Source organism: Anomaloglossus baeobatrachus, chromosome 6, assembly GCF_048569485.1.
Source record: "Anomaloglossus baeobatrachus isolate aAnoBae1 chromosome 6, aAnoBae1.hap1, whole genome shotgun sequence".
NCBI classification, from domain to species: Eukaryota; Metazoa; Chordata; class Amphibia; order Anura; family Aromobatidae; genus Anomaloglossus; species Anomaloglossus baeobatrachus.
This window is the reverse complement of record NC_134358.1, coordinates 17,790,931-17,814,506: the sequence shown is the minus strand read 5'-3', so window position 1 is coordinate 17,814,506 and position 23,576 is coordinate 17,790,931. Positions and strand designations below refer to the sequence as shown.

Below are 23,576 nucleotides of genomic sequence, written 5' to 3'. Positions count from 1 at the left end.
AATACATACAATAACTATTAATCAGTTACAAAAGTATCTTTATGGAATGATACATCAATCATTAACCATAATGCTTCTCCAGAAAGCTATCTTCGGTATATCACAGCCTGTATAAAAGCTGAGGCAGGGAATACAGCAGCCTTTCTAGGGTAAAGAGCGAGAGGACATCACAGGTCACAGCTTCACCATAAAGAAGGTTGAGAGACAACCATCAAGGAGCAAGAGCTTTTCTGAAGATGGGTCCCACATCAAAAGGGAGCAACCCCTTAGTAACACCCCTTCCAATTGTCTAAGTTGGGGTCTTTGGTAGTACCCTGTTGTATCACTGAACTGAACTTGGAGAATTGGACCTCTCATAGGCCTAAAATTGGATTGGCTGATAGATCACATACTGGCAGTGTGGTGCAAGACTACCTGTCTGTGTTCCTTGTGACAATCAATAACCATATCCCTATAAGTAAAAATATATCAATATATAATAAATATTAATCAGTTACAAAAGTATCTTTATGGAACGATATGTCAATCATTAACCATAATGCTTCTCTATAAACATATCTTATTACAAGGTATATCATAGACTGTATAAAAGCAGAGGCAGGGAATGCAGCAGCCTTTCTAGGGTAAATAGTGAGAGGACGTCACAGGTCACAGCTTCACCATAGACAAAGCCGTAAAGCTCTGAATAAACGGTGCAGCTAGTGTGTGACCGCAGAGCGCTGAAGACCAGTTACCACACGTTTACCCATAACCAGACATGCTGAGGTCACTTGGACATTACTAAGATGGTGTTTATGTTACTGAGGGGTTGGATACGGTCCTAGGAGACCTCAGAGCGTTTTCTGGGACTTTTAAGGGCCTCGTAATTTGTTATTTGGAAAACAACGGACAATTTTGAATTTTGAATTTGAATTTGAATGTTGAATTTGAATTTGAATTTCGCACGCTTCGTTCCCCTCCAGTAACAGTTACAGGGATGCTTTATATCATTGGTATTCACAAAGTGAAGCCGGACGTTCCCATTTCATGACGTTCCATCGTTTCCCCTTGATGTGACCTTGGAGGACGTTCCATCCGCCGGCAGACAGCTCGTAAAATCAGAAGAAGAATTAAGAAAAATACAATCTGCTCTCCGTCCGCAGGGAGCGCGCGATGCTCTGCAGGGTTTTAATCAATCACGGCTGAATGCGATGAATTGTATTTACTGCGGCCTTGACGTCCTGACGTGCCGGGTCGTTCTCCCGTCCGGAGATGTGCTTCTGATCAGTCGGAGCCGCGCTCTTTTCCTCCTCCTGTCAGTTGATGATCCAGTCCGGATATAATAAATGGCTTGATGTTTGGGAGGCATGTGCGGGGAAGAGACATGCACATTTCACTGCTGTATATCCACACGGACATATGTTACGCGCCTCCGTGACCACCAGACTGACAAGACGCGGCCAAAGACGGATAATTGCTCCCGCGTGACGGTGCTCGGCCGCGCTACTGCAGCTCAGGTATTAAGAAGTGCAGATGCAGCAGAGCTCAACCTCTCACATACATGGACATTGGGAAAGCGCAGGCAATATTTGCTCCAAGCAGTTGTCACATTCCTCCCTTAGCTCCTCCTGGCAGCGCAGATAAAGTCACCAACCTAACAGGGGGCAGCACTGAGCACAAACAGAAGATTATCTCCAAATAAACTTTAATCAGTGGTGGACGGGGATTTTAGCTTTATTTTTTTTTTTTTTTGCTATTTTAACTCCTACATTGCTGATATCAGTGTCAAATTGTGACGTGACTTTAAGGAGGAGCTGTCAGGTCACAGAGTTGTAAAAATGGGTTTTGTTATTTCATGGGAAATATAATTTAAAAACTATATTTCCCATGAAATAACGAAACCCATTTTTACAACTCTGTGTTGTGCTGTCCCTCTGTTATTCCTCCTGGAAATGTGTGTGTTATCACAGAGGAGTGTCCCTGCACAGTCAGCACCAACTGCACAATATGAGATTGTTAAACACATACTGTTTACAATTATCCGCTATCCTCGCTAATTGTTGGGGTGATGTTGGGCCTCCATTGATTCCGAGGACTGGACCCTGTAATCCAAAAAATGTGGCTCTGCACCCCCTCCTGAGTGAAGCGGAGGGGTGCGTGCTCGGCCTCCACGTCATTCATTTTCTATGGGACTTCTGGAAACAGCTGAGATCCGTGCTCTGCAGCCCCATAACCCCAATTACAGGAGGTGGATAGGGGATCATTTGATTTTCTGGAAAAAAAACATTTAAGGCTACTTTCACACATCCGGTTTGAGCACTGCGGCTCAATCCGGCTGTGAAACCTATGCAACGGATGCGGCGCGATGCGGTTTTTTTTGCCAGAGCAAAAACGTTGCAGGCAACATTCCATCCGGCCGCGGCATCGGCTAAATCTGCCGCATGCGGCAAAAAACGGACCGAACGCAAGCCCATGCGGCACAATACGGCACTAATGTAAGTCTATGCAAAAAAACCTGCAACCGGCGGCAAAAAAAACAGTTGCGGTTTTTCTGCAGAGTGCCGTATTGTGCCGCAGAGCAAAAACCGGATGTGTGAAAGTAGCCTAAGGGGCAACGTCCAATCTAGTAACATGTAGTTATTAATTTATTCATGTATTTGCAGGAGGAATAATAGAGGCTCAGAGTGTTCTTTTCTTGCACAGTCGGCACCAACTGCACAGTATAAAATTGTTAACGTCCAATCCCCAAACTGGTTGAATCTAGTTGTTTGTTTATGTATTTCCAGGAGGAATAACAGAGGAATTACTTAAAGCGTCCTCTCCTTACACAGTTGACACCGATTGCACAGCATAAGATTGTTAAGGTCCAATCTCCAAACTGGTAAGTTATTTACTTATGTGTTTCCAGGAGGAATAACAGAGGAATTTCTTTAAGTTTTCTCTCTTTACCCAGTTGACACAAATTGCACATAATAAGATTGTTAAGGTCCAATCTTCATACTAGTAACACTCATTTGTTTATTGATGCATTTCCAGGAGGAATAACAGAAGAATGCCTTAAAATGTCCTCCCCTTACACAGTTGGCACCAATTGCACAGTATAAAATTGTTAAGGTCCAATTTCCAAACTGGTAACACTCAGTTATGTATTTCCAGGAGGAATAACAGAGGAACTGCTCACTGGAGAGGTGGGCGCATACTCACTGCACCATATATATGGATACTCCATAAATAAACTGCTTGGTGGAGATTCCCCGGCACTGGTCCTCCCGGATATTTGAGAGACACACTTTTTTCTAGTTTTTGGCTGCCTCCTTTTTGCTGATATTACTGTGGGGTCCTGTGTGAACCTCCTCGTATCCTCAGCTCCTTGTACTCTCTGCTGCTGGAGGAGGACACTTTAAGAAATTCCTCTGTTATTCCTCCTGGAAATACATAAATAAACAACAGTATTACCAGTTCGGAGATTGGATCTTAATCTTATAATGTGCGATTTATGCCAACTGTGAAAGAGGAGGACACTAAGTAAGCATCATATATCAAAGGGTGCTGCACTCTGCATAGGCAGCAATTAAGATGATGACACTCACAGTATAATTAACCCATGTCTGGTACCAGGAAACAAAATCACTGGTTGTACCAATTAGCATGAGACCACTGTTAAAGGAGGTTTGCCATCTTGGTTGCTGCCTATGCAGAGCGCAGCAACCTATGAAGAACTCTTATTAACCACTACGCTTTGCATAGACAATGACTGACTTGACCGAGACTGAGCGTGTAATAAATGAAGACAGTATTGAATCAGGTGCCGTGCTCCCCTTAAGTCCTCTTTCACTCCTCCCACTTGTCATTTTGTGCGTGGAAAGACAGAAATTTGATGGGAGTACTGTCCCAAATTTTAAAAAGTATCCACAGTAAAAAAAAATTAAAAAAAATTGAAATATAGGATCCGAGGTAAGATAAAGATATTTACACAAACAAAAGAGGAAAAACTGTCATAGAAAAAAAAGCAAAAAAAGATTAATAAATAATAACACTGAAAAATTCATTATTTGTAAAATTTGATGTCACATTTCAGCGAAAAGAAAAAATAGAAGGAGAAAGTGGTGAAGTATAATGCCATGTGGCCCTGTGCTCTCTCACGGGACTTTGTGAGTGAAGGAGCTGAGATCTACTGGGAGTGCCGTCCTAAATTGTGGAGGGACCGAGATCTACTGAGAATGCCGTCCTAAATTGTGGAGGGACCGAAATCTACTGAGAATGCCGTCCTAAATTGTGGAGGGACCGAGATCTACTGGGAGCGCCGTCCTAAATTGTGGAGGGCCAAGATCTCCTGGGAGCGCCGTCCTAAATTGTGGAGGGACTGAGATCTACTGGGAACGCTGTCCTAAATTGTGGAGGGACCGAGATCTACTGGGAGCACTGTCCTAAATTGTGGAGGGACTGAGATCTCCTGTGAGCGCCGTCCTAAATTGTGGAGGGACTGAGATCTACTGGGAGCGCTGTCCTAAATTGTGGAGGGCCAAGATCTCCTGGGAACGCTGTCCTAAATTGTGGAGGGCCAAGATCTCCTGGGAGCGCCGTCCTTAATTGTGGAAGGACCGAGATCTCCTGGGAACGCCGTCCTAAATTGTGGAAGGACCGAGATCTCCTGGGAGCACTGTCCTAAATTGTGGAGGAAATGAGATCTACTGAGAATGCCATCCTAAATTGTGGAGGGACCGAGATCTACTGGGAGCGCCGTCCTAAATTGTAGAGGGACCGAGATCTCCTGCGAGTGTTGTCCTAAATTGTGGAGGGACCGAGATCTACTGGGAACGCCGTCCTAAATTATGGAGGGACCGAAATCTACTGGGAGCGCCGTCCTAAATTATGGAAGGACTGAGATCTCCTGGGAACGCCGTCCTAAATTGTGGAAGGACCGAGATCTACTGGGAGCACTGTCCTAAATTGTGGAAGAGATGAGAGCTACTGCGAGCTCCATCCTAAATTGTGGAGGGACTGAGATCTACTGGGAGCGTCATCCTAAAATGTGGAGGGACTGAGAATCTACTGGGAGCACCGTCCTAAATTGTGGAGGGACCAAGATCTACTGGGAGCGCTGTCCTAAATTGTGGAGGAACTGACATCTACTGGGAGCGCCATCCTAAATTGTGGAGGGACGGAGATCTCATGGGAATGCTGTACTAAATTGTGGAGGGACCGAGATCTCCTGGGAGCCCCGTCCTAAATTGTGGAGGAAACGAGAGCTACTGGGAGCACTGTCCTAAATAGTGGAGGAACTGAGATCTAGTAGGAGAGCTGTCCTAAATTGTGGAGGGACCGAGAGCTACTGGGAGCATCATCCTAAATTGTGGAGGGACTGGGATCGACTGGGAGCACCATCCTAAATTGTGGAGGAACCGAGATCTACTGGGAACACCGTCCTAAATTGTGAAGGAACCGAAATCTACTGGGTGTGCCGTCCTAAATTGTGGAGGGACTGAGATCTACTGGGTGTGCCGTCCTAAATTGTGGAGGAACGGAGATCTCCTGGGAGCGCCATCCTAAATTGTGGAGGGACTGAGATCAACTGGGAGTGCTGTCCTAAATTGTGGAGGAACGGAGATCTCCTGGGAGTGCTGTCCTAAATTGTGTGATGAACTGAGATCTCCTGTGAGCGCTGTCCTAAATTGTGGAGGGAAGGAGCTCAGGGCGCATTTAGGGTCCTGCTGGTGGAAAGTCACCGGAGCCGCCGTCACAAATGATTCTTCCCCTTTTAAAGACAGATAAGTTTCTGGATTTCTCCGGAATAAAACTTCTTGTTTTTCGTGCTCACATTTCAACAGTTTTTTCTTTCGCTCGTTCATTACTCAAAATGTCAGCTCTGACTCCGTTCTGATGCATCACTGATAGTCATTTAGCAAAGCTGTCACAAGCCAATGATTTCAAAGCCTGGAAATCAGCATCTGCTACCAAGAAACAGAAACCACAGTCAGATTGTGTTTTTTTTAATTAAACTCTAAATTCTTCACCTTCTCCGAGAGCAAAATAACTGTTTACGTGTCAACCGCGGCTTCGGGGAACAGAAAAGTTTCCAAAAAGCAGAAAGGAAAGTAAGTTTCTCCAAACACTTTTACTCTGGATGACCATCTTCCATCTGAATTGTGTCCATTCGGCGCCCCCCAGTGTCCATGGTTGTGTCTGGTACTGCAGCTTGATTCCATTCACAGCATCAGGACTACACGGGGAACGTTCTGTTTTTTTGGGAAGGTCAAACAAACATCTAATTTACATATTACTTATTCAATTCTTTGTAGGAAAAGTAACCCATCAGCTTTGGAACTGAAGGTTTGCATCTTCTCGGGGCAGCCTGTCTTATCAGAAAATGGCAGGTTTTGTAAAAATGAGTCAAATATATTATACGTTCACTTTGTTGCCTGTTTTTTCTGCACATTATATGGCAACATGAATGGTGACAATCAAAACTACAACCTGCCTCCTGCAAAAAACAAGCCTCACAGTGCAGTGTCCAAGAGAAAGTACAGATCTATGGAAATAAGAAAAAAAAAAAGAAAGTGGTAAAAAAAGTGGTTAAAATCAGGATTCCCGCTGTCCATGGTGCTGAACATCCCCATCAGGCTTTGTCCCAACTTCTTCACTGTCTTTGCAGTCTCGGTAGCTCCTGCTCTTCTCGGGGAGCAATGCTGACATCTTGGCACATATATAGACATCTTCCTTCACCTCTTCTCTGATCTCCCTGAGAACCAAACTCACGACCTCAATGTTTGCAGGCGCCAGCTCCATGAACCCCAGCCCCAAATGATGAAGATATTGGTACACTTTATCTATACTACAGACAGTGGACCTAGAAGCAGATTATTCAGGTACATAGAGATACATCTGTACACAGCAGTGTGTTTATATGTCTCTGTATAAGATATTTTTCCTCCTAAAAAATTACTAAAAAAATAAAATAATGCAAAAATTATTTTTTTTCTTTTTGTGAGTCTCCCTGGAACTTGTAGCCACAACCTCTATAACTGCTAAACTCTACGACAGCTAAAGCTCCGAGCCACAGACTCCAATGATATCAGTGGGAGAGTATTCTATACATGATCTGTAGGTTTGCAGATTGTACTGGCACACAGAGATACATCTGTACATAAGGGTACTTTACACGCTGCGATCTCGCTAGCGAGCGACCCCGCCCCCATCAGTTGTGCGACACAGGCGAATTGCTGCCCGTGGCGCACAACCTCACTTACCCCCATCACACGCACTTACCTGCTCTGCGACGTCGCTCTGGCCGGCGAACCGCCTCCTTTCTAAGTGGGTGAATCGTGTGACGTCACAGCGACGTCGCAGGGCAGGCGTCCAATAGCAGAGGAGGGGCGGAGATGAGCGGGACGTAACATCCCGCCCACTTCCTTCCTTCCTCATTGCCAGTGGAGGCAGGTAAGGAGATGTTCGTCGTTCCTGCGGTGTCACACGCAGCGATGTGCGCTGCCGCAGGAACGACGAACAACATCGTACCTGCAGCAGCAACGATATTAAGGAGAGGAGCGACGTGTCAACGAGCAACGATTTTGAACGATTTTGCGATCGTTGATCGTCGCTCCATGGTGGCACACGCTGCGATGTCACTAACGGCGCCGGATGTGCATCACTAACGACGTGACCCCGACGATATATCGTTACCGATGTCGCAACGTGTAAAGCACCCTATAGCTGTATATTTCTTTGTCCGTATAAAATTGCTAAAAAGTAATACAAAAAAAATCATAATAATGACATTTTTAATACACTTTTTTAAAAAAATAAATAATATACATCACAAATCAGTAAATAACAGACATATTTAGAGGCCATGTAAATCGTAACGATCCGGACAACATAGCGATCAGATTGTTTATGGAGATCGGTAAATGGCTTTAAAAAATGTAGTGATTGATTATTTTTCTCTATTAAATCCATAAAAAAAGTAATAAAAATGTATCGCTGAGGCCGAGTTCCCATGTAACGTAAATGCTGCGTTTTTTCCTCTTCTTTTCCTGCACGTTTTCTGCAAAATGCAACTACAATCTGCTCTGATTATTGCATATTTGCTGCATTTCTTTTATGCATTTTCCCCTTATTTGATGCATTTTTGCTGCACATATGAATTCATGTTTTTAACCTCTTTATGACACATGATGTACTGGGTACGGTACGTCATGGATCGTGTCAGGTTAATCCCTGCCTGCTGCCGCCGGTAGCGATCACTGCACATGTCAGCTGATTTGAACAGCTGACATGTGCGGCTATCAGGCACGAGTGGATTTGCTCCCCACCCGCAACTGTTAACCCCTTACAGCGCACTGTGAAAATGTCACATTATTTTTGGGACAAACGTCTGAATTTTTTTAACCCCTAAGGCTGCTTTCACACTACGTTTAACATGCGTCATGAACGTTTTTTTAACGCAAAAACGGATCCAGTGCAATGGACTCGCGTCAACATGCGTTCACATGCGTTTGCGTGCGTTATAGTGAGATCCAGCAGTTTTTTTACTTTTTTCAAAAACGCTACTTGTAGCGTTTTTGAGCTGCGTCCAAATATTGTTTTTCACTGGATCCTGACTATACTGCACACAAACGCATGTGAACGCTGGCATGCTGATAGACAGGATCCTGCTTGCTCTACTGAGCATGCCCAGAAACCAGCCTGGCGTGATCAGTCTCCCTCTCCCTCCAAGTTTCCCCCTCCCTCTCTCCCCCACCTGAGAGTGGCGAACGCTCATAACCAAGGTAAATATCAGGTAACCAAGCAAAGCGCTTAGCTTAGTTACCCGATGTTTATCTTGCTTACGTGTGCAGGCAGCCTGGCTCCTAGCAGCTACGGACGCTTGTAACCAAGGTAAACATCGGGTATACAAGCAAAGCACTTCACTTAGTTACCCGATGTTTACCTTGGTTACCAGCGTCTGCAGCTGTCAGATGCCGGCTCCCAGTCTGTCACGTTCAGTTCCCCTCACTCCCGATCACATGACTCCAATGCCTGCCCATAAACTTCAAGTGGCAGGATCCTGCAAAATAACACTTGCGTTTGCATGCGTTTTTCTTTGTAAAAACAGGAATGCACTTTTACAGCAAAAAAACATTCATGACGCATGCTAAAAAAACGTAGTGTGAAAGCCGCCTTAGATAAAAGTAAACATACACTTGTTTGGTATCTATGTCGCGGGCGGGGAGGAGGGTGTCAGCACACCGCGCTCACCCCTTCTGCTCGGGTCCGGCTGCTCAGTGGTGGCTCGAGCCGTAGGCCGGATCCCGGGGGTTTTCCTCGAGCGGCACTCCTCGCCCGTGAGTGAAAGGGGGGTTTGGGATGTTGGGATAATGTCCGTGATGCCACCCACGGTTGTGGTGATGTGTAGCACCACCGCTGCTTAATGCGGGGATCCCGGGGATGGTGATGGGGAGCAGCCAGGTGTTGTGTTGCCCCTCCGTGGGTAGGGGTTGGTGATCCCGGGGCCCGGTGATGGCTTGGGAGGTGCAGGGCTTGGTGGGCGCAGGGACGCGGGGACAGCGCTGTGCCTTGCAGCACTGTGGTACTCACTCAGCCTGAGACTTGGACACAGTTTGTACGGTAAACCAAACGGCTGGTAGGACGGTCCCACAGACGGCTGCTTTGCTTTCCCGGTAGGTGACGGTGATGTCCCTCTTCCTTGCACCTGTATGTACGGTTGGTTGCGATGGGTCCCCACCGGTAACCCGCTCCCCGGCTTCAAGCTGGGCCGGAGGAGCACTACACTTTGCCCGCAGGCGCTGGCCCTCAGAGACTGGTGCCCTGGCGGTGGCGGTGCCTCTGTTGTACAGGTTGGGCTGTTGCCTTCAATCGGGACTTGGTTGTTGGGGGAATCTACGTCCCCTTCACTGACGGATTCGGCAAATTTGGCGACTCCTAGCCTTGCCGGGGTCCGAGAGGCCCCTGCCCTGGTGCTGACTGTCCTTCGGAACACTGCTCCAGACCACCGGGCACACAGCCAACGGGGTCCTTCCAGGAACTTCCAAACGGTCCCCCTCCGGACAGTCACCGCCGTCGCTGACCTTGCTGTTCTGGCCCTACACAAAGCTGGGCTCTCAGGCTTGGCACTCTCTCTGCTCTGTCACCACTTCTTGCTTTCCTCCTTTACTACTCTTCTTTCCTCCACTTTCACTTCTCTTATCTGCTCCTCACTCAACTCCGTTGTTTACTCTTGCCCTCCCCGGGCTAATCTGCTGTTCACTCTTTCATGTCCCTGACTGGACTGCCTGGTACTTCCTGCCTCCAGAGCTGTGATCTCCTTGGTGGGCGGAGCCAACCGCCTGGCCCACCCCCTGGTGTGAATCATCAGCCTCTGGAGGAAGGCAACAAGGATTTCTGGTTAGCTGTGATGTGCCTACCTGGAGTGTGGGGTGTGGTGGTGTTGTGACCTGTGACCCCTGGCTTGCCCAGGGCGACACATTCCCCCTTAGCAAAATGCAGACCGTCCGCGGGCTGCCGTCCTACACCGGTTTTATTTTTCTGTAAAAAGGGGATAACAGGGTTAAACAACATGCATAACATTTTTAATAAATTCTTCCCAAGACGGGAGGCACATTTCTTAAACGTTGCAACGGTTTACGGCTACGGTTTCCGCTCTCTCCCACCCAAGTAACCTGGCCCTGATGCTGCCCCTGAAACCCAGGCAGCACCCCTTGACCCACAGTCCAGCACACGGTACCCGAGCGGGATCTGTCCTTCCCTCCAGAGGGTAGCCACCGGTTCCTTTGGCGGCTGGGCCCTGGCCTGCTCTGCTCAGGGCCCTCCCTCCAACCTGCCTCTCCGGAGGCGGCCTTGCGGAAAACGGTAACGGTAACCAACATATTTACAAGCCACTAACGTCTGTGGTTGCCCTGCAAGTTCACGGGCTTGTCCATGGATAGTTCCCATGCATTTTAAACGGTCCCCACGGGGACAACGGTGCCGGCTCCGGCCGGTTGTAAATCACACGGTGAATCAGGTGAACTTCGGATCATTTTCACTTATCATTTTCTGTAAACTTTCAAACAAACAACAACAAAGTGGTGGTCCCAACGGGGACGGTGCTGCGGGCATCCATTGCCCTACTCCAGTTCCTCTACTAAGGCGGACCCATCCTCTGCCACCAACACATCAAACATGCACTGACATGCCTGCTGCGACAGAGGTACCCGGTACCCTTTTCCACCGGTACGCGGAGTATGATAAACCACAGGGTCCCCCACATAGCGGGAACGCTCAATTGCTCCTTCAGCCGCAACAGCGGGCCCGGAGCTGGGGCAGGAGTCGTCATTTCTTGTTCCTGCGTCAGGCGGGTTGCCGCCAGCTGCCGCAGCCTCCTGGTCTCCAGCATCCAACACTTCAGGAGCAGCAGAGTAGGCTAGCTTAGGTTGAGGCGCCCCATCAGTGACGGCAAGGGCGATGCATAGGCCGAAACTAGGCCGGGCCCCTCAGCCGCAGCGGCCGGTCCAGGTAGGACATAGGGACGTGGGTCACTAGCCGATTCTGCTACATCTATTCCCCTTTCGCCCATCGGGGCAGTTGTAATCAGCTCCTCCACCTCGTTGGTCCACTGCTCCAGCATCCGAAAGATCTGATCCTGCTGACGTTGGTGGAATTGTATCACCCGGGCCTTCATCCAAGCCACAGTCCCGGGCTCAGGGTCTGGCACAGTCTCTACTGGGACTTCAGGCACCATGCTGTTAAGGGGCCGTGGTTCTAGCGGTTCCCCTTGGTGCACTTCAGGGCCGTCTTGAATGTCTGCAGCCGGCTGGTCTGCCGAAGCGGCTGGGCAGGGTATCGCTACCGATGGGACAGGTAGCGGGCCTAATGGCGGGGCGGCAGCAGCTATTACGGATAGCGGGGAGAGAGGCAGGGTGAGCGGAAGCCGGCCGGGCCCCTCAGCCGCAGCGGCCGATCCCTCAGGAATACAGGGGCGTGGGTCGCTTACCCGCTCCTCCAAATCCTCTTCTGCCTCGCGTCTCCACATAGCAGCCACTACGTCCACCATGTCGGTCTCCCATTCATCCAGGAGGAGTTGCATATGGGCCTGCAGACGGTTGCTCAGCGGGACGGTCCGGTCCCTCAACCACGTCGCCGTGCCGGGCGCGGGGGCTTCCTCGTTGCGGGTTGGATCTTGCATCTTGGTAACGAGGTTTTTTCAGGAACCCAATGTCGCTGCAGAGTCCTGGCGTCCCTGCTTTTATAGCCGCAGCTACATGCAGCCAGCCGCCATCGCGTCCCCCTTAGCTCTTTCCGGCCCCTCCTCTCTCGGGGCGGGGTTCTGGCCTTCGCGCCTCTACTGCTCGAGAAGATGCTCGAGCGGGAACTTTTCGCGCCAAAGATGGCGGCTTCTGCAATTTTTCTGCCGGATCCCTCCGGCGGTAACAAGGCGCACCTCTACCAGACGGCAGAGCGGTAAGATCCTGTTCGTGACGCCAAGTTGTCGCGGGCGGGGAGGAGGGTGTCAGCACACCGCGCTCACCCCTTCTGCTCGGGTCCGGCTGCTCAGTGGTGGCTCGAGCCGTAGGCCGGATCCCGGGGGTTTTCCTCGAGCGGCACTCCTCGCCCGTGAGTGAAAGGGGGGTTTGGGATGTTGGGATAATGTCCGTGACGCCACCCACGATTGTGGTGATGTGTAGCACCACCGCTGCTTAATGCGGGGATCCCGGGGATGGTGATGGGGAGCAGCCAGGTGTTGTGTTGCCCCTCCGTGGGTAGGGGTTGGTGATCCCGGGGCCCGGTGATGGCTTGGGAGGTGCAGGGCTTGGTGGGCGCAGGGACGCGGGGACAGCGCTGTGCCTTGCGGCACTGTGGTACTCACTCAGCCTGAGACTTGGACACAGTTTGTACGGTAAACCAAACGGCTGGTAGGACGGTCCCACAGACGGCTGCTTTGCTTTCCCGGTAGGTGACGGTGATGTCCCTCTTCCTTGCACCTGTATGTACGGTTGGTTGCGATGGGTCCCCACCGGTAACCCGCTCCCCGGCTTCAAGCTGGGCCGGAGGAGCACTACACTTTGCCCGCAGGCGCTGGCCCTCAGAGACTGGTGCCCTGGCGGTGGCGGTGCCTCTGTTGTACGGGTTGGGCTGTTGCCTTCAATCGGGACTTGGTTGTTGGGGGAATCTACGTCCCCTTCACTGACGGATACGGCAAATTTGGCGACTCCTAGCCTTGCCGGGGTCCGAGAGGCCCCTGCCCTGGTGCTGACTGTCCTTCGGAACACTGCTCCAGACCACCGGGCACACAGCCAACGGGGTCCTTCCAGGAACTTCCAAACGGTCCCCCTCCGGACAGTCACCGCCGTCGCTGACCTTGCTGTTCTGGCCCTACACAAAGCTGGGCCCTCAGGCTTTGCACACTCTCTGCTCTGTCACCACTTCTTGCTTTCCTCCTTTACTACTCTTCTTTCCTCCACTTTCACTTCTCTTATCTGCTCCTCACTCAACTCCGTTGTTTACTCTTGCCCTCCCCGGGCTAATCTGCTGTTCACTCCTTCATGTCCCTGACTGGACTGCCTGGTACTTCCCGCCTCCAGAGCTGTGATCTCCTCGGTGGGCGGAGCCAACCGCCTGGCCCACCCCCTGGTGTGAATCATCAGCCTCTGGAGGAAGGCAACAAGGATTTTTGGTTCAGCTTAGGTGTGCCTACCTGGGATGTGGGGTGCGGTGGTGTTGTGACCTGTGACCCCTGGCTTGCCCAGGGCGACACATCTACGAATTTGCCAACCTGCGGCATCACACTAACACATCAGTTTTACCATATAGTGAACACTGTGAATAAACTATCCTGCAAAAATCAAGCAATCGCACTTTGTTTGCAATTTGTTTTGCATTTTTTTTTTACATTTTCCAGTACACTATATGGTAAAACTTATGGTTTAATTTAAAAGTAGAACTCATCCTGCAAAAAATAAGTTCTTATATGGCAAGATTGACAGAAAAGTAAAAAGTTACAGCTCTTGGAAGAAGGCAAGGAAAAAAAAATGGAAAATTACGCAGAGGTGAAGGGGTTAATGCTTTTTTTTTTTTTTAACAGTACAGAAAAGCTTTGATTCCGCACTTACAAATGCAACAGGATTTTTTTTCTAAATGCTTTTTTTCCAGCTCGACAAAGAAACTTATAGAGAAAACAAGGCACCAAAACCACACGATACAACAGCGTCTTCAGCCGCACGGAGGACGGAGATTTCATGAAATCACATCCACTTTCCAGCCTCGCCCACCTGCTGCAGCGGTCGCCTCAGTGTCTCCGCTCCACCTCCAGGGACGCCGCAGGGTCTTCTCTCTGGGACAGCTTCTGGCGACAGGTATGGCAGGTTATGTAGATCTGAGTCGTGACGCCACTCTCGGTTCACGGTCAGGGTTATGGGTGACCGCCACTGCAGCTTTAACGAGCGTCTGGGGCTGATGGGATCTGCAGTTAGATGGTATGGCCTCCCAAGAGTGAGGCTGGCCCCAGGGGCTCGGGTGTGGAGAACAACAGGTTGCAGAATAACTCAGTCTCAGTCCAGAAATGCCTTGCAACTGGTTTTTACTCACTTTTGAATTCTTCAAGTGGTACCTGGGCGATGCTGAGATACACCAGGAGAGAACCAGGTATCCTTCAGGCTGGTGTAAGGGTGATTGTTAGCTCGCCTTCCTAGCACGTCTTGTTTCGGATAACCTCTGACTTGAAGTATATGGGATTCATCCAGGGAAGTCGCAACTGCCTTTTCTCCCCTTTCTGGCCCGTTTGCTGGCAGCGTGGAGCAAGGAAGATGGCTCCAGGCTCGATCCTCCTTATGGGCCCCCTCATTGCTGCTGATGCTCGGACTCTGAAATGGTTGGTGAGGCACCACTAGTGCCCTCACCGGCAGGTTTAGCAGACCACTAAATGGATGTCTGGCTCTAAGGACCTGTTCCCCGTGTGTGCCTGGTCTACCAGGAGTCCACGTACTAAACTGCATTGCTTCTCCTGAGGTGTCTTTCAGGCTGACTGTGTGGCAACCGTTCTCCCCCGCCGACAGCAGGGTCTGACTAGTGTGTCCGCTCTCTTGTGTCTTCACTTCAGACTGGCTTCCTCCATCTCCTATTTCTGACTGCCACTACAACACTAGCTTCCAGCATATTCCCCACACCCCTTAAGGAGATGTGGAGGCACGCCCCCTCCTGGATCTCCCCAGGGGTCCCCTCAATGGTGTGTGAGACCTGTCACTATGTGTCTGTGCGTACACACCCTATTCCAGCCTTCAGGATTACCTGTTTGCACTCACCCAGCCTGGGTGCAGTACTCAGTGGCGCCTGACCAGGTCAGGGGCGCTACATTCCCCCTAGTTACTAACAGCACATCCTCGGGCTGAAAAGACAAGAAAATTTAATACAACTTTCCCCATACAGGGGAGGCACTTACATAAAAACATGCATAAAACATACCAGGTACCATTCTTCACCACCCACCAACCACAAGTCCTTAACCCACCCTGACCCGTATACGGAGTGATCACCAGTCCCTTTGGTGACCAGGTGGCGTAAGGTAGGCCCATAAACAGGCGTACCGACTTCCGTGTGTTGGAGAGCAGGCCCCATAAACAGGTGTGCTCCCTGGTGGTGCAGAGCCAAGCCCCATCAACAGGCGTGCTGTGAAGTTGGTACGATTGAGGTAACTTTTTACAATGCGAGAGTTTGTGGCTATAGCCAGTTCATAGCCTATGGTCCATTTTTAAAGTGCACATAAACCTGGTGCTAAAACAGGGAACAACTTAAGCAGTTCACACAAAAGTTCTTGTGGGCACATCTCTTGAACGTTACTTTAACTTTAAAACACGTTAAACATTACTTTGCATAAAGACATTTGAGACTTAAATAGCTCCTACTCGCCACCGCTCTCTGTGGGCTGGTCGCCGCATCACCATCACCTGGTCACCAACCGGCTCGCCGGTAACGTACATGCCTGGACTGTAAGCCGCCAGCTCTTCCTCCTCGGCAGGAGGTGCTGCAATCTTTTCCGGACTTTGGTGGAACATCAGCGCGGCCCCCGGGCCTCCCTCGCTCTTCAAGGCTGCTGCGACCTCCTCTTGTCGGTTGGGGATTAGCAGTGCTGGTGGCAAAATCTCGTCTCTATCCCTGGCGGAGGGTTCTGCGACCTCTTTCGGTCGTCGGGGGAATGGCAGCACGACCTCCAGGCCTCCCTTGCTCTTCAAGGGTGCTGTGTCCTTCTCCATCCGACTTGGTGGCAGCTCTGGGGATGAGCCTTCAGCAACCGGGCAGGGTGATGGATCCCTCTCCAGCGAAGAGGGTGCTGGGGCCGCTTCAGGTCCGGATGGCAGCCTGGGGACCAGGTACTTGTCTACCAGGTGCGCCAGGAACCGATTCTTTTAAGTCTCTCTTTAGCTGAGCCGCTTCTTCGGCCGCTTCTGGCAGGAGCGTAGGGGCCGCATCCCCAGTCAGCGACTGGGGCGCTGTGACCACTTCTGGTCTGGGGGTAGAGGCTGAATCCCCAGTCAGCAACTGGGGCGCTGTGACCGCTTCTGGTCTAACCACCTTTGGTCGGGCAACCAAGACAGGAGGCGTTGTGGCCTGGTCTGGTCTGGCCGGGGCAAGAGGCGTTGTGGCATGGTCTGGTCTGGCCGGGGCAAGAGGCGTTGCGGCCTGGTCTGGTCTGGCAGGGGGTGCCCGGGCATCGCATCAGTCACCGCAGCAGGCATTGCACCAGGCACACCAGGTGGAACAGGGGCAGTATGGGACTCACCCAGGGCTGAGCTGGAGATCTTCTGCAGCAGGGTCGCCATCCCCGACGATGCCTCCAATTGAGCTTGGACGGCACCTCTAGGCGGGCCTCACTGCACCAGCAACCGCAGGCCTCAGATCGCTATTATCACTTCTCCCTTCCACGCGGCTATCTCCTGCCGGTTCCGCTCCTCCATTCCGCTGGCAATTCTCTCTACTTCGGCCTCCAACTCCTCTGCGGTCATGGGCCTGGTCCATCCCTGCTCTCCCTGGTCTCTTAGTGCAGACGCCATCTCTTTGCTGTCGCTGCTAACCAGGTAGTGTTCACCCCTCTCTCTAAGCTTCGTTTCTCATTTTCCTCCCTCTGGACTGGGACGCCCCAGCAGTCCAGGGACAGATCCGCCCCCATCTCCTTCTCTCGCGGGGCCAAAGCGCTTCAGGGGTTCTAGGACAGCCACACCTCTTCATGGACGGTACCTTCCTTCTGCGCAGGCTGCAATCTTCAAATTTGCACGCTTTTTGCACGGTCAATATGGCGGCGGTCCAAATTTTCTGATCGGACCGCTAAGGCGCACGGTCACCTGTCTTAACAGGTCTAGTCCTTATCCTGTTCGTGACGCCAGAAATGTGTTGCCTGCCGCCCACCTGCTGCAGCGGTCGCCTCAGGGACCCACTCCACCTCCAGGGACGCCGGAGGGTCTTCTCTCTCTGGGACGACTTCTGGCGATTGGTATGTCAGGTTATGTAGCTCTGAGTCGTGATGCCACACTCAGTTTGCGGTCAGGGGTATGGATGACTGCCACTACAGCTTTAACAAGCGTCTGGGGCTGATGGGATCTGCAGTTAGATGGTGTGGCCTCCCGAGAGTGAGGCTGGCCCCAGGGGCTCGGGTATGTGTGTAGAACAACAGGTCGCAGAATAACTCAGTCTCAGTCCAGAAATGCCTTGCAACTGGTTTTTACTCACTTTCGAATGCTTCAAGTGGTATCCGGGAGATGGTGTGATAAACCAGGAGAGAACCAGGTATCCTTCGGGCTGGTATAAGGGTGATTGTTAGCTCGCCTTCCTAGCACGTGTTGTTTCGGATAACCCCCGACTTGAAGTATATGGGATTCATCCAGGGAAGTTGCAACTGCCTTTTCTCCCCTTTCTGGCCTGTTTGCTGGCAGCGTGGACCAAGGAAGATGGCTCCAGGCTCGATCCTCCTTATGGGCCCCCTCGTTACTGCTGATGGTCGGACCTCTAGTGCCCTCACCGGCAGGTTTTAGCAGACCACTAAATGGATGTCTGGCTCTAGGGACCTGTTCCCCTGGCGTGCCTGGTCTACCAGGAGTCCACGTACTAAACTGCCTCGCTTCTCCTGAGATGTCTTTCAGGCTGACTGTGTGGCAACCGTTCTCCCCCGCCAACAGCAGGGTCTGACTAGTGTGTCCGCTCTTTTGCGTCTTAACTTCAGACTGGCTTCCGCCATCTCCTCTTTCTTACTGCCACTGCAACACTAGCTTCCAGCATCTTCACCACAACCCTTAAGGAGATGTGGAGGCACGCCCCCTCCTGGATCTGCCCAGGGGTCCCCTCAATGGTGTGCGAGACCTGTCACTATGTGTCTGTGCGTACACACCCTATTCCAGCCTTCAGGATTACCTGTTTGCACTCACCCAGCCTGGGTGCAGTACTCAGTGGCACCTGACCAGGTCAGGGGTGCCACAAAGCCTAAAAAACACAGGAAAAAAACTGCAGATAATTTAAGAGCAAAATCAAAGCTATTTTGCGCTATAAAAACCACGGCTTTATATCTGCACCAAAAATGCATGAAATAATTGGGAAAACTCATAAAAACTGCAGCAAAAATGCAATAATTAGAGAAAATTGATGTGTAATTTGTTCAGAAAACAAAAAGCACAGGATTTATGTAACGTGTGAACACGGTCTTACAGATACAAAAATGCGGCTTGACATATAGTGAAGCTACATAAAGGTGAGAAGGTTCTGGCTGATACAACTATAAAGGAATGAACAAAAATAAATCCACAGGTCCCAACTAGAGATGAGCAGGACCCACTCATGACCGCTCCTGTCCTGGATATTCATAAACCATGTTGGGAACGCAAGCAGGTAAGGGATTCGCGGCCTCCCGTCCAGCTGTCGGAGGCTCCAGAAGGTATGAGATTCGCGGCCTCCTGTCCAGCTGTCGGAGGCTCCAGAAGGTATGAGATTCACACCCTCCCGTCCAGCTGTCGGAGGCTCCAGAAGGTATGAGATTCACACCCTCCCGTCCAGCTGTCGGAGGCTCCAGAAGGTATGAGATTCACACCCTCCCGTCCAGCTGTCGGAGGCTCCAGAAGGTATGAGATTCACACCCTCCCGTCCAGCTGTCGGAGGCTCCAGAAGGTATGAGATTCACACCCTCCCGTCCAGCTGTCGGAGGCGCCAGAAGGTATGAGATTCGCGCCCTCCCGTCCAGCTGTCGGAGGCTCCAGAAGGTATGAGATTCACACCCTCCCGTCCAGCTGTCGGAGGCTCCAGAAGGTATGAGATTCACACCCTCCCGTCCAGCTGTCGGAGGCTCCAGAAGGTATGAGATTCACACCCTCCCGTCCAGCTGTCGGAGGCGCCAGAAGGTATGAGATTCGCGCCCTCCCGTCCAGCTGTCGGAGGCTCCAGAAGGTATGAGATTCACACCCTCCCGTCCAGCTGTCGGAGGCTCCAGAAGGTATGAGATTCACACCCTCCCGTCCAGCTGTCGGAGGCTCCAGAAGGTATGAGATTCGCGCCCTCCCGTCCAGCTGTCAGAGGCTCCAGAAGGTATGAGATTCGCGCCCTCCTGTCCAGCTGTCGGAGGCTCCAGAAGGTATGAGATTCGCGCCCTCCTGTCCAGCCACCGGGGGATCACTGAACTGGACTCTGGACCATAGTCCTGTGAATCTATCTGCTCATCAACAGTCCTAACCATCCCAGATACAACGGACAGTCCTGGATTTGGGTCTATGCCTTGCAGTCCCGGCTGTCTGCTGAATGTGCCTTACTGTCACCGCCCTTGTGACATCTCCTGCCGGGTTAGAAAGAAATGGCAAATGGGTGTGGTCAAAATTAGCCGTGGCCCTATGTGCACTGTATAATTTGTCCCTCTTTCTATTCTCAAAAGTTGTGAGGTGTGTGACTGCGGCCCAGGGTGGTAGTCGTGGTCCTGGCTTAGTCCTCAAATGCCTCATCCATCTGTAAGGGGGTGGCAGTAGTGAAACACTCAACACCTGGCCTCTGGGTATGGTAGAAAGGTGGGTTGGGGTGGAGTTACTCAACTCACCACTAGAGGGCACAGGGTTCTCATAGTTTGATGCAGAAGGGGGAAGGGATAGTTGTGGGGAGATAGGGGAGGGCATGAGTGAGGAAGGAGACTAGGGATAGAGAAGGGGACAAGGAAGAAAGAGGCTGCAGAGTAGCATGGAGTGGAGGCTAGTCGGATTCTGAAGCAGAGAAGGCCGCCCTGTTGTTTGAGGACTGGCAGAAAAGGATGTTGCTGAAATTCCCCGGGAAGAGGGAGGTCAGTGTTGTGAATGTTAGTTATGTTTTGGCTGCTGGGAGGCTCCCTCTGGTGGCCAGGAAGGGTTTGGACAGAGACCAGGTGTGTTGTGCAATGGGCGTTTCCTTTGCTAACTCTCTGCTTATTTAAGTCCTGGTCTGATTGCAGGCTGTTGCCGGATGTCAGTTGTTCTTTGTATCTCCAGCCTGCTTAATCCTGCTTTACACCACATCTTCCCCAGATAAGTTCTTGTTCTTTATTTATTGTTTGGTTGTTTTGCTCTTATCTGGGTTTGTCATTTGCTGTGGTTGTTTTCAGTTTAGTTGCATGCAGGGATTTTCCCCTCAGTTGCATGGCTGGGGAACTCCCTGCAGTTCTGTTTGGAGTATAGCTCCTTTGGGTCCATGTGTTTGTGGCTTGTTGAATTTGTCACGATTCTTGTTTTCTGTTCATTGGTATGACAAAAGCACCTGGTATAGGACGGAGTTCAGATCGAGCGGACAGAGGGCCTTTTTGTACTATCAGGAATTTGGAATTTTGCAGGGTTTTACTCTGGGCACCATCAGTCCCTTTCCTATCCTGTCCTATTTTAGTCAGCGGGGGCCTCACCTTTTGCTAATCCTGTCATCTACCTGTGTATTGTGTTTTTCCTATATCACCGCAGTCTTTGAATGTGGGGGGCTAGCTATTCTTGTCTATTTTCTGAGGCAGAGAGTTATTCATCTTTCCTTCCTTTAGGATAGTTAGTTCTCCGGCTGGGTTTGCGGTGCACAGGATGTTAGTTCACCCCTCGGCTACTTCTAGTTGTGATGGTTAGTAAGGGGATGGCGGCCAGATTAGTTGCCAATGCTCTTGTCACCTTTTACCAATGATTTGTGGTGGTCTTCCATGGTTCTGGATCATAACAGGTCAGCATAGCCAGAGCCCCTTAATCTGCAGGGAAAGGGATCGGTAAACCAGGAGGCCTATGGAATACTTTGACAGCCGGGGTGGTTAGAGCAGTGAAGGAGTGGTTATGTCCAGTAATGAAAGTGTGCCCTGTCCCAGAAGATGGAGAAGTTTGCAAAATGAATAAAGCAGAGGTGTTGGACAAGAAGCGTGAGTCTGCCTCTCTTAAAATAGGACTGAAGCTAAATCTAGAGGCAAACACTACAGCACCCCTGGGAGCCAGCACCTTCCTACCACCCCCACAGACATGGCGACCATCCCCTTACATGGTTAACCCTCTATGCCCAGTGTGCAGAGGACAACTAGGATTTAGATGTGTGTTGGTGGAATCGGCACTGGTACTCCAGGTTCCAGGGGGTAGGTCCTGCATCCCCTAGAGGATGCAGTTCCTTGTAGTGCCGAGGTTCTCAGGGGCGCTACATTCCCCCTTGGTTAAACACAGAACATCCTCTGGCTGTAAGAAGTAGAGTTTTTATTTTTAACCGCAAAGGAAAAAGAAAGTTAAAACATATTAACAGTCTTCCCATGCAGGGGAGGTAATACCCTTGTAATGTTACGGTGAGCAGTCCCCCCATCAACCCATTACCCAAAAAGGTCCTGATTCCCCAAAACCCTTGTGGAGGTAGCTCACCGGTCCCATTGGTGACCAGGTCTGGGACATCTCTATCACAGACCTTTCCTCCAACCTTCCTCTCTGTGGTGGCGAGATTTATGTCCTGATGTTGCAGAGGACTACTCTGGTAGGCACCTTAGGTGCAACTATTTACAGAAAGCAGAAGTTCGTGCTGGCAAAACCTTTTTAAATGATTACCAGCAAATATCATAACATTTCAACAGTGTAACAATATTATTAACGGTAACAACTGTTTGGGTAGCCTGGGTCAGCTACCATAGTGTGCAGGACCTTGGACATGGAATAGGAGGAATTGGCTGGCACAGGTCCCGGATTTTCTGGACATCAAGGGCATACCAGCCCCTCTCTCCATGATGCCTGGTATATGTGACCAAATCACCCAGGTGCAGGTGACGATCCGGGTGTCCTTGTGCCAAATGGTCCAGCACATCTCTGCAGGAGACAAACATGCCAGCATGCATCCGGGGCTCCTTGATGAATCCCCAACCTTCGTGCTGGTCGAATTTGTCGACGGTGCCCTGTTACCGGACCCCACGGGCACCCCAGGTATCTTGGTGTAGGCTTTCTTTCTCTTTCAGAGCACAGGCTCTCACCTCTTTTCTCTTGGCAGCCTGAGCCTGCTGCTCCTGGTGCAGCTGCCGGATGGTGGCTTGGCAGGCCTCCTCATTCACGGCAGCCCTCTGTGCCGCAGCGCCATACCGGACTCCCTCTCGAACCATACGCTTCCCGAACCCGGATTACCCACATCCATATTACCGTTAGCGGGCTCCAGGTCAGGCTGGTCACCGGCGCCTAGCTAGGTCCGGTCTGGTCGTGGATGGTGGCGTTGCGGTCTTGTCTGGTCTGGCCATGGACTGTGGCGTTGCGGCCCGGTCTGGGCTGACCGCGGTGGGAGGATCCAGTGTTACCGGCAGGTTAGCGGGCATGGGTGTTGCTGGTTCCGCGACCGCGGGGGTTCATGGGGCTGAGGATGATACCTCGCTTTCCGGCTCCTGGTGCCGCTCCTCGTGCAGAACCCATTCTGCTTGGGTCCGCACCGCCGCCATGCCCCTCATCTCCCAGTGCCAGTGCTCAATCTGTTGGATCATTTGCAGCCGCATTCGCAGACACAGCAGATCCAGCTCCGATTCGAGCCAGGGCAGGGTTCCGCGAGCTGGAGGAACAGACATCTTGTCTTGCGCTGCTCTGCAGACTCAGTGTTGCAGGCTGGTGTTGCTTCCACATACCAGGGTGCATTCTGCCGGCCCCCTTCCGCCCTCTTGCAGCCAGTTTCACTTTTGCATGTTACCACTCCCAGGGGGCAGGGTTGGCTTTTCGCGATCTTTGGTCACAGTGATGGCGCATCAACTTTTTCAACATGCAAGATGGCGACAGTCTTTACACAAACAGTCCATATAATACAGTTCTTAAGGCACACGTCACTTGTGTTAACAGGCCTTGTCCGTATCCTGTTCGTGACGCCAATTTTAAGCTGTGTCGCCCAGGGAAGGGGGTACTTGGTCCCGAGCGGTTGCAAACGCGGATATCACTCTGGTGGCCGTTAGCCCGGTCCCGTGCCCTGGGGACGCTTAATAAAAGGGGATATTTACAGGGGATAATAGAGTTAATGTTCGTGACGCCACTTGCGTGTTGCGGTTAGAATGGAGAACCGCTGCTGCTCAACGTAGGTAGTCCCAGGGATGGTGATAGTGGCAGCTATGGTGGTAGATGGGAGATGTAGCGGGGCAATAATGGAGACCACACCAGTTTGTCTTTAACAGTCTCTAC

General features: G+C 51.0%; 1 long non-coding RNA gene across 2 annotated transcripts in view; it reads left to right on the top strand.

Annotated features, from left to right (window-relative positions):
- Positions 1–23,576, top strand: part of LOC142243889 (uncharacterized) — a 170,922-nt gene that overhangs the window by 124,131 nt on the left and 23,215 nt on the right. The window contains exons 1-3 of one of the 2 annotated variants that reach the window (XR_012724412.1): positions 1,120–1,496; positions 2,766–2,860; positions 14,107–14,309. This is a non-coding gene — a long non-coding RNA (uncharacterized LOC142243889). Of the gene's footprint in view, positions 1–1,119; positions 1,497–2,765; positions 2,861–14,106; positions 14,310–23,576 lie in introns of those variants that run through there. The other variant, XR_012724413.1, reaches the window with a different exon arrangement.